This window comes from Mustela nivalis (genome assembly GCF_964662115.1).
Source record: "Mustela nivalis genome assembly, chromosome: 3".
Taxonomy (NCBI): Eukaryota; Metazoa; Chordata; class Mammalia; order Carnivora; family Mustelidae; genus Mustela; species Mustela nivalis.
The window spans coordinates 169,896,967-169,909,076 of NC_139022.1; the positions used below are offsets into that span (position 1 = coordinate 169,896,967).

General features: G+C 39.7%; 1 long non-coding RNA gene across 1 annotated transcript; it reads right to left on the minus strand.

Annotated features, from left to right (window-relative positions):
* Positions 1–587: 587 nt before the first annotated feature.
* Positions 588–11,652, minus strand: LOC309860648. Its single transcript, XR_014309518.1, has 4 exons — positions 11,534–11,652; positions 3,077–3,342; positions 1,708–1,820; positions 588–799 (listed from the first exon to the last, which is right to left on the minus strand). It is a non-coding gene; the product is annotated as an uncharacterized lncRNA (long non-coding RNA).
* Between the last annotated feature and the right edge of the window lie 458 nt (positions 11,653–12,110).

The following is a 12,110-nucleotide window of genomic DNA, read 5'->3' on the forward strand; positions in this document are numbered from 1 at the left end:
ACTGAATTAAGGTCGTATCTGGATAAAGTGGTCTTTTGATTACGTAAGAGAGGCCAAAAACGCCATGAGATTTGGCAGAGTTTGCTTTCTATAGCAGAAGGACAGCCCTGCTGAGCAAACATAAAGGCACAGTAAGAAACCCACCCCCTTGCCCAGAAAGAAAAAAAAAGTTGCTTTTATAATGACACACCACAAGTCCTCTTTGTGTAGTGAACTGGCTAAGATCACCTGTTTTCTGTGTCTACTGAAATAGAACAGAGCCTGCGTGGTGGTTTCCAGAGCACTCTTTCTTCAGCTTTATCTTGCATTCAGTTCATGCTTTTTCAGCAAAGATTTGAGTGCCACTTTTGCTACTCATAACTGAATTTTTGGATAGGTTACAGAATCTCCTGGGGCTTTATTTTTTTGTCCATAAAGTTGACCGTAAACTGTACGCTCTAGGTTTATTGTGAAGATTAAATGCAAGATTGTATCTAAATCATCTAACACAATTGTGGTAGTTATCTGTTGCACTGTAACACATTAGCTTAAAATTGAGCACAATAAAACAATGCACATTTATTGTCCCGGGGTTTTCCCGTGAGGCAGAAATCCAGCCGCAGCTCAGCCCGGAGCTCAGATCCTCTGACAAGTCCGCATCCGAGTGTCAGCTGGGGCAGTAGTCTTCTCCAGACTGCGCGGGGCAAGACAGCATGTCCCGGCTCCTTCCTGTGGCTCAGATCCTTGTTGGTGTTGGCTGAAGCCATCAGTTTCTTGTCATGAGGCCCTCCGACAGGACGGTTCCCAGGGTGTAAGCTGGCTTCTCCCAGAGCGACCAAAAGAGAGAGGGAGCAAGATGGAAGCCACAGTAGTCAAAGGTGGAAGAGACCTTATTTCATCATGTTGTGTTTTAATTCATTAGGAGTGAGTAATTATGGGGCACCTGGGTGCTCAGTCTATCAGGCATCTGCCTTCGGCTTGGGTCATGATCCCAGGGTCCTGGGAGCTAGTCCAGCATCGGGCTCCCTCTCCCTCTGCCCCTCCCCCGTGCTCATGTACTCACTGTCTCTCAAATGAATAAATATAATCTTAAAAAAGAAGTCATTATGTCCTGCCAACAACCAAGAGGAAGGGTTTGCACGGGGCCTGAATATCATGATTTGGGATCATCGTGGGCCATCCTGGAGGCTGCCTGACATGCTCAGGGTCTAGAATAGCTGCTGTTTCCTCCTTACGTGCCCTGTGTCAGTACCAGCTTCGTATGCAGCTTTCTCTTGGCCCTCCATCAAGGGCACTGTCCTTCCTCTGAGCTCATGTAGCACATTGTGGCCCTCCATTTGTTTTTCTCATCACTTTTTCTTTATTAATTAGATAATGGCATTCTGCTGTATATGATGATACAGAGACGGATGAGGTATTTTTCCTTCTCCAGGAAGGACCGCCATGTGTTGCTCAGCTCCAAAGGACCTGGGTTATGTTGTGTATAGTGTATGTTTAGTTCTGTGACGGAGCTGGCCCCTTCCCAAGGAGCTCCGTGAATAGCCAAGAATGGTAGATTTGCAAAGGAAGAGCCACAATAGCGCAGTGCAAGAAAGAGAAAACGAACTGTGTGTGGTTAAGTAGGGAAAGGCTGGGCTGGTAAAGTGAGAGAGGATTTGCAAGGAGGAAGAAAAAGGAAGGAAAGGAAGGGGGCAAAAAAGAGAGAAGAAAGCAGAACGCATTTTAGACCTCACGGTGATGAGTCTCTGCCGTCCGCATTCTCTCTCCCACTCTCCCTGTCTGTGACAGTGGTTGGCGAACTGGCGCCCAGGGGCCAAATCCGACGATGCACTTGTTGCTACCTGCATGTAAATAAAGTCTTACTGGAACACCAGCACAGTCATTCATCCATGTATTTTTTGTAGCTGCTTTCATGCAGCAACAGAGGTGATAAATGTGGCAGATTCTTTAAGTCTGAGCTATTTGCTCCCTGCCCCTTTACAGGAGATTACTGATGCCTGCTCTCTGATACACGCATGGTACAGAAGTAGAGGCTCCTATGTTTGCTACACTGAATGGCTGAATAATCTCCATCGGCTGTAATTCCTCTGTACATGGCTGCATAAAGAATCAGTCTGCTTTCAGTCAGTGGCTTAGATGATTCTTTATCAGTGATTCTTGACAAATGTTTTAACTGACACATAGCTCTCCATAATAATGAGAAAGCCTTTTGAAGCAAGAAATAAATAGCAACTGTGCTATTCTCTAGATCTGAGAGAAAATGATGTAGTTTTTCTAGCTTAGAAAATGTTATTTAAATGTTTTAATGAACTTTCTTTCTTTTAAAAAACAGGCCAGCCAAATAAAGGATGGAACATGACAGATGTAACAATGGGACTCTTGCAAATAAAGGATTAAGTCCTATAATATCATAAAGAAAATACCCAAGAGAATTTTATAGAATGTGTTCTCCATTGAGGCTGAGGAATATCTTTTATGTAACTTATAATTATACAAGAACCTCAAAGCATCAACCACAGATTCAGCATCAAGTGACTTAAACAGTTTTTGCAACTGTGCATGTATTATTATTCATAAACATGAAGTAGTAGCACAGGCACATCAACTTTAATGAAATACAAGAAATTTCAGATATTTACATGAACTAGATAATGGGAATCTGTTGAAGCATTTCTTTTTAAAACCTTGGATACCTAGTAAATAAATGTAACTAATTACTTGCATTTGTAGCAAAACTAACTGGTGATTAAAATTTCAGTTTTTTTGTCCAGTCCCTTAAAATGAAACACAGGTGTAAAAACTGAACTTAAATGTTTTGGGAAAAGCAAACTTCTGTATCCTTTATAGACTTGAATCATACTTCTGTACATTCCATTTTAATTACAGTGTTCGATGACCAGTTTGATGACCAGAAATTATTAACCTACTAATGTTCCAACTGGTTGAAAAGGCAAATAGTATCACAGATACTTTGTAAATTATTGTTTAATGATGTTTCTGAGTAATTTTTGGCCAGAAAACCATGTTCAGTTTTTTGCGTTCTACAAAGCATCACTGCAATGATAGTACCTCTAAAACTAGTTCCCAGAAACCTCACCTTTGCCTCATCCATGGTATCAAAGATGAAGATAGATTTTCCTGTAGAGATGAGCACTGGTGTTTGATGCCAGGGGTGGTGGTGGTAAATAAAACTCCTGAGTTTGGGAGTGCCTGGTTGGTTCAGTTGGTTGGGCATCTGCCTTTGCCTCAGGTCATGATCCTGGGGTCCAGGGATCGAGACCCGCATCGTGTTCCCTGCTCAGTGGGAAGCCTGCTTCTCCCTCTCTCACTCCCGCTGCTTGTGTTCCTTCTCTCGTTGTGTCCCTGTCAAATAAATAAATAAAATCTTTAAAACAAAACAAACAAAACAAAAAGCAGAGCTGGAGGCATCACGATTCTGGACTTAAGCTATATTATAAAGCTGTAGTCATTAAGACAGTATGGTACTGGCATAAAAACAGACACATAGATCAATGGAACAGAATTAAAAAACCCAGGAATGGACTCACAACTGTATAGTCAACTAATCTTTGACAAAAAAGGAGAGACTATCTGATGGAAAAAAGACAATGTCTTTATCATATGGTGCTAGGGAAACTGGACACAACATGCAGAAGAATGAAACTGGACCGCTTTCTTAAACCATACAAAAGAATGAATTCAAAATGGATGAAGGACTTAATGTGAGACAGGAAACAATCAAAATCCTGGAGGAGAATATAGGCAGCCATCTCTTTGACCTGGGCCATAGCAACTTTTTACTAGCAATTTTGAGGTTTATAATATAATATTGTTGATTATAATCACCACGCTGTGCATTAGATCTCTAGGGCTTTTTAATCGGTTAGTTGCAAGTTTATATTCTTAAAAAAATCTCCCAGTTCCCCCACCCACAGCCTCTGTAATTACCATTCTATTCTGTTTTTTATTAGTTCAGGTTTTTTAGATTCTACATTGGTATCATAGACAATTTGCCTTTCTCTTTCTGATTTATCTCACTTAATATAATGATCTCAGGGTCTATCCATATTGTTGCAAGATTTCCTTCTTTCTCATAGTTGAATAATACTCCACTGTATATATGTGTATACACATAAGTGTATGTGTATGTGTATACACATATACAAATACAGTATGTGTATACACATATTACACATATTCCACATATAGACATATTACACTGTATATATGTGTATATGTGTATACGCATATTCCACATATTCCACATATATGCATATTCCATTGTATACGTGTGTATACACATCAACAGATGAAGGGGTAATATTACCACTGTATATGTGTGTATACACATGTATACACATACACACATATACAGTGGAATATTACCACTGTATATGTGTGTATACACATGTATACACATCTATGTATGTGTATACATGTGTATACACATACACACATATATAGTGGAATATTACCCCTTCATCTGTTGATGGACACTGATTGTTTTTCTATCTTGGCTATTGTGAAACATGCTGTAATAAACATGGGAATGCAGGTGTCTTTTCAATATCCTATTTTAATTTTCTTTAACTAACCCATCTAGGGGTTGGATTGCTGGATTATATGGTAGTTTCATTTTTTTGAGGAACCTCTGTGCTGTTTTCCATCCACAGTGACTACACTTGGCCATTTGAATGTCTTCTTTGCTAAAATATGTATATTTAGTTACCCATTGCCCACTTTTTAATTGGATTATTTATGGGGTTTGGTTGTTGTTGTTGTTGAGTTGTATGAGTTCTTTATCTATTTTGGCTATTTAACCTCTTATCTGATATATGGTTTGCAAATATTTTCTCCCAATTATTATTATTATTATTATTATTATTATTACTATTTTTGCTGTGCAAAATCTGTTTCTATTTATTTTGTTGCTTGATTTGCTCACAATTTGGCTACTGGGAGCTTTTATGTTGGTTCTTAGACCCCTTTGCAAACCCTATCATTGTATGTGTGTATAGTTTTTTTGTTTCCTCTTCTTTGTCTTCATCTCTTCTTCCTTAACGCTGCCCTATTTTGCAGCACCACACGATGCTTCAGGTTCATCATGTGTATTTCTTCTCTAGTACTAATATCAGTCATTGTTCTCAAAAACTCAGGTTCCTGTCATTGGAAAATGGTATTAGACACCAAGATGTGGGCATTAGGTGTGCTCATTTTCACTGGGATGTCATTACTTCTAGGCCCTTGCAGCTGAACAGAGCAAGGAAATATATGTATGTGTACTAACTGGTATGCATATTCATCTCAAGAAATACTTTTATGTGTAAGATATGTATCTATGTTAAGCTAAACATGAGTTTATACTAATGTCTCTGACTCTAATTCTTTACCACAAGGACCAGTCTAGCCTCTTCTCCTTGTTTCTTTGTAACCTGTACTCCAATAGTAAGAAATTTCACCATCTGCCATTTATTTAATTTTCTAATTCTAGCATATGTATATTGAATTATCATACTTTTGTATACAATTATCATACTTCTGAATCTGTATCTGTCATGGGAAACAAACTTTATGAACTAGAGTGCAGTGTTTATGCAGTTTCTTCTGTGTTTCGTTTTACAGGCTCAACACTTTTCCAGTGTTGCTTAAGTCAGTATTTTTTCTCCCACTCTAATCAGTGAGGTAGTTTTATACATTTGTAATATAAGTTGTTTTGTCACATTTTGCATTCCATTCTGGGATCCTCAATCTCCTAAATGATGTTTTAAAAATTTACATATGATTAAGAGTTACTCTCTCTGCTAAGATCTGTAGATTTGGATATTAATTCAATATCCAAATATAGATTGGATATTAATTTAATGGATATACCATTATAGTATTGTACAGACTAATTTTACCATCCTAAAAATCCCCTTTCATCCATCCAGCCCTCCCACCTTCCCCTTAAATCCCTAGAAATCACTCTTCTTTTTACCATTTCTATAATTTTGCCTTTCCCAGAATGCTGTGTAATTGGAATCATATGGTGGTATGTAGACTGAATCATTTTAGTTAACAATATGCATTTATGATTCATCCATGTCTTTTTATGGCTTCATTCGTCATTGCTCTTTATCATGGAATAATCTCCATTGTACTGAGGTACCAGAGTTCGTTTATCCATTTACCTATAAAAGGACGTCTTGTTTTATTGCAGTTTTGGGTGATTATGAATAAACTGCTATAAACATTCATCTTCAGGTTTTTATGTGGACATAAGTTTTGAGTTCATTTGAGTGAATTTCTAAGAGTTTAATTCCTGGATCATAGGGTAAGACTATGTTTGACTTTGTAAGATGTTAACACCAAATGACCCTCCATTCCTGGGGAATAAAACAAAGAAAAAAACCAAACAACATTCTCTCCCATATGCAGTTTTCTACCATGATAGCCATGCATAAAGATAGCAGTTCAGTTAGTATCTTTTGTAGGTGACTGGGATGGACAGGAACTCAATTGCCTTTTCTACAAATGCTAAAGGTTTTCAAAGTTAGAAAAGAAGGTCCTACCATTGGTAAGCAGTTAACAGCTGAAGAACTTAAGGAAACAGGTTTTTAGGGGCTGGTTATACCTGAAAATTATGTGGTTCACTTCTAACTGATTGCTATCTGTATGTGTTGTGTATGTGTAATTGATATAATGACAGCTTATTCAGGCAAATCCTGGTTTTCCCCTCTACTGTTTTACTGAAACAAAGTGGAAGGTTAAAGAGGCATCACATATAGGTCAGTGTCCCAGGCAATAAGATAAGGTATTGTTATATTGCCAAAAAGCTGGATTCACTGCACCATACATGCAGCACACACACGTATATGTCATCAGAGAGATAAATGGTTGGCTAATTTGATGAGTGGAGCAAAGGAGATCGAGGCTACTGCACCAGCTATTTTCTATGGAAGTAGATACTAGGCAACACAAAGAAATAGCTGACAACCATATGCCAAGGCTCTATAATCGTGGCTCAGAGAAGGGATTCCTGGTGTTTTTATGCTGTGGCAAGGAGTAATTCCAAGGAGATTAATCTGAAAAAAATGTGTACTTATCCACAACTGTACCAGTTCCTCCTTTGTGGACTCCAGAGCCTGGCTTGCTAATAGTGTGGCACTAGAAAAATCTGTACAGCAGTGTCCTCACTGTTAGACACACTGAGTCTTTCATCTTACAGTGAAACACACTGTTTCCACTGAAATATCCCGATGACCATCTGCACAGCTTTCTTATTTTTGGCAAGTTCCCTCCTTAGTGAACTCTTGGGGCAGCAACTTCTTTCTTATTCAAAACCATGTAGATTAAGGCTCCTGACTACTTGACAGTCAGCTCACTCAGCTCACTGAGCTTCAAGTGTATGCCTGTGAATTATGACCATATTCTACCGTATGAGTGGAATTGCTTTAGAGCCTCCAGTGAAGAAGAGAACACAGGGGTGGTGATTGGACTGCTACTATCCATTGAGTCGTAGGGCTCTCACTGATGCAGGCAGGGCCTCCATTGCATCTCCTGATTTGTGTGTGGTTCAAGAGTTGAGTAGAGACTATCACATGGCAAAACAGAATTCTAAGGCTGGCTGCGGAGTGAACATTTGGGTCAGTGGGGCACAGAGTATGGAAACAAAAGCACGTTCTTGTTAATGCAAGTTTACCTGAGAAGCTCCATACTTTCTGTTTTTTGGTTCTTTTTCCTAGAACTTTTTTGCTGGGAATCATTTAGAATTTTGTTGTTACATGTAACTTTGTTGTTACAAACCAAGAAGTAACACTAGAAATAAAAAATGAATAGCCATTGGGAACTATTAGAGCAGAGATGGAGCAATGATCAGTCTGACTTTTTATCAGTGCTGGAGCTTCCTCAGCAAGCCAGTCCTATCCTGGAACCAATATGTTGTTTTTAGAATTTTTTTTTTTTAAGATTTTTTTTTTTTTAATTTATTTGACAGAGAGAGAGAGAGAGCATGAACACAGGCAGACAGAATGGCAGGCAGAGGCAGAGGGAGAAGCAGACTCCCTGCCGAGCAAGGAGCCCGATGTGGGACTTGATCCCAGGACGCTGGGATCATGACCTGAGCCGAAGGCAGCTGCTTAACCAACTGAGCCACCTAGGCGTCCCCAATATGTTGTTTTTAGTTTCACTTCTATTTACATACACATTTGACTTCGGTTTTCTCTTACTTGCAACCAAAATAATCTTAGGAGACTAAGGAAGGAAGGGCTGACTTGATGCTTACGTGTAAAGATATTCGGTTGGAGTTACACAGTAAGGATATGGAAAAATGGATTTAATGATCAGAGAGTTGTAAATGGAAGGTGTTTGGGACTTACCAGTGCCTGTTGATCACATTAACCAGAGGGTATATTGAGTAAGACTAGAAGATGTTTAAGGGTAGAAGTTGAAGAATAACGAAGTTTAATAGGTAGGCGTAGTAAGAATAATCAGCTAAAGTTGTTGAGAAATCATTGCAAGAGAATAAACCTAAGTCTGTAAGTTTTGGAAACTGTAGAGATTAAAACAAGGACAAAAAATTTTAAAGAGGATTTATCAAAATATGAATTAGTGATGTGTGTCTTTGAGTATTGGGGATATGGATGGTTTACTTCTCTCTGTCTTACCTTTTTTTTTTTTTTAGATTTTACTTATTTATTTATTTATTTGACAGACAGAGATCACAAGCAGGCAGAGAGGCAGGCAGAGAGTGAGGGGGGAGCAGGCTTCCCCCCCGAGCAGGGAGCCCGGCGTGGGACTCGATCCCAGGACCCTGGGATCATGACCTGAGCCGAAGGCAGAGGCTTAACCACCGAGCCACCCAGGCGCCCCTGTCCTACCTTTTACTAATTTTCTATGAGGATTGCTTCCGAAATAAAAAAAAAAAAACATTATATATAAAAATAAACTAAACTTAAAAATATCCTTTTTATGGATTTTTCTTCCCTAGAGAAGAATAACTAATCAAGACTTTCCAAAGTCATTGAGTAAAAGGATGCAGCTATAAAACCTGGAAATAGGACACATTCTGAAGAACTTTCAGTCTCTATGTCCAGAGAAGCAATGGGATGAATTAAAGAGAAGTTGCTTTTTTTAAGAAGCTTAATTTTAAATTGACTAATATTCTGTCTGCTGCTTTGGCACTATGCCTGCGGTTTCCTTATTTTATTTTTTAAGCAACAGACTTAATACATTTGGTGAATCATTATTCATGATCCTAGCGTGTAAATATGGCAGGTTCATTGAGTGGGTTTTTTCAGGCAGTTCAAATAGTTATTGTTTGGTAAAAAATGATTTTTTCTTTATGGAATGCCTGAGCTCTCTGTAGTCTCGGTTTGAAGACCACTGATCACAGGATCCCAGTGACCATTTTTTTTTTTCCCTAATCCCATTGTGCTTTATAACTAGAGACAGTACTGCATGTGGCTGAGGGAGCTCTTGATTAGGATGCAGCCCCATCCTGGACTTGAAGTGGAGAACAGCCCCCTTCTGACTAAAGGATGAGAGCTGCTGTCCCATGAGCAGGTCCCAGGGACAGGTTCTTGGGGAAGCAGGATGGGGCACACTCAGATGCTAAATAAATCTTCCTGCAAAAGGGCTGTCTGAACCTTGGACTCACCCAAATCTGAGTAAAACAGATGGCCTGGGAAAGAAAAGTGAAATGACCACAACACCCTTTTACAAACCAGCTGTGCAGCCCCTTAATTTTTTTTTTTTTTATAAACATATATTTTTATCCCCAGGGGTACTGGTCTGTGAATCACCAGGCAGCCCCTTAATTTTAACCAGTTAGCCATTTTAACATACTCTGTTGACAATAAAGTAAATGTTTACTAATGTCTGGAGTACTAAGATTTTGAAACATATTTCTAAACTTAGTTTTGCATTTAATAAATTTTTTGTCCAGTGCTTTCTTCTCCAGCTCTTAAAATCTATCCAAAATACTGTTTGGGTCTGATCAGTTTTCATAGCAGGAGCCTGAATGTTTCAATAGCTAAGGCAGTAGGACCTAGAACATGAATGTGGCGAGCATGTGATAATTCTTTATTAATAACTTTTTTCTTATTTAATCTGAACCTCATAATTACAAATAGCGTGCCCCAATTTTTAATGGTTCTGTTACTCTGAGTCTAAATAAGACTTTAAGTAACAGAAAACCAAACCAACGTTGACTCAAAGCTAATAAGCCATGTGCAAGAACAAGTTCAGAAGTAGAAGGTCCTAGGGCTGGTCAGTTCAGAATCTCAGCATATTCCTGATTCAGGTTATCTCTAACCTTTCAGCCTGTTCCACTGTCTTGTTCTTTCAGGCTCATTTCCCCAAAGGTAAGTGCCCATGTTCTAGGCATCAAATGAAATCAACAAAAGTCAGAAGCAGGAAAAGGAAGAAGTATACTAGTATGTTTCAGGATTTTTTTTGTCACAAAAAATATTTCCAAAGCCCTCAGCAGATTTACCCTCCTGGTTTAGCGTTTGGAATGGTATTATAGGCCCCCAGCTAGACAGATCATTAACTGGGGAGAGAAACGGTTGGCATGTTTCTCACATTGGAGCCCCCAGGGTCAGTGGCATCAGCATCACATGCGAGCTTGTTAACAGTGCACATTCTCGGGCCCCATCCCACACCCATGGGTCAGGAACTCTGGCCACGCCCAGCAAACTGTTTGCTGAGCCCTGGAGATGAAGCTGATGAGAGATAGAGGTTGAGAACCTTTGACTGGAATTGGTTGCAGTTCGTCTGGTGCTGGGGAGAAGCATGGCTTTCCCCAAAAGCATGGTCACAAAACAGGGTTTGGTTTACACAGAAGGAAAGAACAGTGATTAATGGGTAATTGACCCACATTGGAGACCTCGATATTTAATTTTATGTTTGGTACGCAACATGGTAGTCCATTTTATAAGCAGGCTTTTAGAGATTTTTCTTTCCAGTGTGGTGGTTAGAGACATTTTAAGGATTGGACCATTATTAAATTGTGGTTGGATGCCTCTCAAAATGCTACCTCACTTAGTTGGGAGCTCCAGTTACCTTCAGTTATGGACGAACTTTATTGCTTTTGCATAAAATAAGTTTTCTAATAAAAGTGTTCATTTTGTGATGGAGGCAATTAGCTAATGGCTAAACACATGAATGACTTTTACTTGTTGATGGTTAAGTAAAGAGAATTGGAACAGTTTCACTGGAGTTTAGTTTTAAGATAGCTTAATGAAGAATGATTTCCATGGTTATGATTAGCTATCTGTAATATAGGCAGTTGCATTTCTCCTGTGGGAGACAGGGTTCTTTTGTACATATAACAACTATTCAGTCTATTTTGAAGTTTTTATTGGGATGTTTTCAGGTGGCAGGTGGAGTAATGGAAACAGATTTATCACAGCCAGCGAGCGGAGCTCTCACTGAGCCCAAGCATTGCTCACTGCACGCCTTATTTGACTATTTCAGTGAATTAGAAGAAATCATTTGGGATCCCGTGATGTTGCCACAGCAACCACTCATCATTGTAAAAATGCCATGGGGACAGAAGGAGTGAGACACTAACCAGACCCCCAGGTGTGTTTCTCTTGACCCGGCTGTATGAAGACTGCCATGTAGTGGGAAGTTCTGAAGCGGAGAAGAGGAAGGTGAACCCCGTCTGCTGCTTACACTTTCCTCTCTCTCTCCTCTAGGACTTCTGTCTTCTGTTACTTCCTGTGTTCTTTGTTGAGGGCTGCATAACAAATACCACAAACTGAGGGGCTTCAGACAATATCCATTTATTACCTCACAATTTCTAGGGGGTCAAGAGGCCAGACAAGATTAACTGGGCCTTCGGCTCAGAGTCTTCCAGACTGAAATCAAAGTATCAGTGGAAATTCAGTTGGATCCAAGGCTCAGGGGCCTTCTCCGGGCTCCTGGGTTGTTGACAGAAATGACTTCCCTGCGGTTGTAGGACTGAGGCCTCCCCCTTCTTGCTGGCTGTGACCTGAGGCTCACTCTCAGCTCTGGAGGCCTGCCACCATTCTCTGCCACATACATCACCCTCTCACAGACCCTCTCCACAATGTGGCAGTTGCTCCTTCAGAACCAGGAGGAGAATCTCTTTCTTACGCTTCAAGTCTCTGACTCTAAGAAAGGCC